We start from the raw sequence: 2142 nt of genomic DNA on the forward strand, positions 1-2142 counted from the left end.
TGCACACATAGGAACAAAACGGCTTTTCTCTGGGTGATTAGTTAGTCTTCATTTTCAGAACAAGAATCATTTTACATTGTTTTCAAGGGAGGTGTTAGGGAGAAAAAAAAATCTTTGATTTGATCTCAATAGCTCTTAGCTCCCAACTTTGTCCTTACTTGTGGTGTGCTGAAGGATTCATTCAAAATAGAGAGCTGGGATAACAAGGGTAAACAGAAAGGAAAATCTATTTGTTTTGTCCTTTATTATCTTAGGATAGTAAAAGTGATTAATTTGCTTACTCTTTGGTGTATTTCTGTGAGCCAAACTTCGGTGTGCTTGATATTTAATACTATTTGGAGCCTTTGCCATCAGGAGCTATATAAAAGGCTCTGATAAATTCTATGGCTAATTGGAGAAGAATCCAGGCATTCTGGTATAAGGAGAGTGATAATCTCAATTAGATGCAGCATCTCAAGAAATACATTAGAGCGATAGTGGAAAAGAGGAATTTTAGTGGAATACAAACTACTAAACTTTTATTTTTTATCTTTTTGGACAGGAAATAGGATTATTGGTGGGCAAGAATGAGGTGGCAGCACAGTAGAAACCCTCATGAGTGCAGAGCCCACCACTTGTTCAGGGGGCCAGAATTAGGGATGAATTAGACCCCACAGCCATCTGGGAAGAGCCACTTCTCAGCCACCATGTCCCCACTTCTCTGAGATCTGGATGTTCTGGTGGCCAGGGAACTTGAACTTGGCCCTACATAGGGCCTCAATCACATGCTCCTTGTTCTGTAGTTTGGTGCGAATGGACATGATGCCTTGGCCATTGTGAACCCTGGCCACAGTGCCCTGGGGCTTTCCAAAGGCACCATGCATATGTGTCTGGAGCATAGATTGGGAACAGCACAAGGTCTGACACATGAACATATATTGGAAGGGACTGTCTCCAAAGTCCTAGCAACCCATACAAGCCACAGGCTGCGTACACTACCAAGGAGGCTGCCATTGCACACCAGGCCCCCCTGAGGAAAGGAGCACGGTCGGCTTAATTGCCTGCAGGATACCAAACTTTTAAGGAGCATTTTATTACTAACATTAACTCTAAGAGGCAGTTAGGAAATAGTGTTCTGGTGTTTAAAGTATTCATATAATTGAGAGTAGCTCTATATCAACAGTTGATTTTCAAAGAATATAACACATTAAAATTCAGCTAATGTTGAAGCTAAATTGCACATAATTTATTTGAATTTCAGGGATTCAGATCTTATACAGGATTATATTATGTACCTAAAATATCGCTGAACTCTAGAGGTACAGAGAAGAGGGTCTTCCTTTGCATTGCTGCCTCTCACAACCACCGGAAGTAAATTTAGTGCCTGACTGGCTCTGAAGAATCCAAAATGCTGAAAAATATTTTCTTATGATCCATGTCATAAATTTAAATCAATGTAGTTACCTTTTCTCAGAGAAGAGTGTATATGGGTTACAGAAAATTCTAAAAGAAAAAAATAACTGGGGTAAAATTATTAGCATTTTTAGAGTTTGTATGCAACTTCTTCCTACCCCTTCATCCTACAGAGGATTAAAATAGAAAAGCTGGTAAAGGAAATTGGCCTGAAAATTTTCAATAGCATCTTAATTTGAAATTGCAGTTGGAGAAGACTAATATTCACACTGCTTTTAAGAAATGTTCTGTGTCTATATGCACTCAATTAAAATGCCTGTATTTAGGCCAAATCACTTCATTGTGGTTATATTCCTGGAAGTGCTCTCCTTTCCCTGCCTGGCATTTCCAAGAATAATGTTACTGCTCTGGGCAATCAGAGAAAAACAAACGGAAATGATAAAAATATTTCTACTAATTGCAACAAACAGTTTAAAAAAAATAAAGAAAGTAAATGATAAATGTTTGCGCAGAAAGTAAGCTGCTAAATGAGCTCCTTTTGGACAGTTATTCTTCCTAAAAGCACAATTTAGAACTGTTGTCACTGATCATGTAATCATTGAATGTTAGGGACTAAAAATCTGTAGGCATGAAATTGCACTGATTCAATCTCTTCAGGAAATGTAAAATGGGAAATGTTAGAATATGCAGTACCTATTATATACAGGAAATACTAGAAAGTAAACTAGGCAAAATTCTGTGTCACCTTTT

At 38.0% G+C, this 2142-nt stretch overlaps 1 pseudogene; it reads right to left on the minus strand.

The window, feature by feature from the left end:
* Positions 1-925: 925 nt before the first annotated feature.
* On the minus strand, positions 926-1046 carry LOC138377719 (small nucleolar RNA SNORA70; annotated as a pseudogene).
* Positions 1047-2142: the final 1096 nt, after the last annotated feature.

This window comes from Eulemur rufifrons, chromosome 29 (assembly GCF_041146395.1).
Source record: "Eulemur rufifrons isolate Redbay chromosome 29, OSU_ERuf_1, whole genome shotgun sequence".
Taxonomy (NCBI): Eukaryota; Metazoa; Chordata; class Mammalia; order Primates; family Lemuridae; genus Eulemur; species Eulemur rufifrons.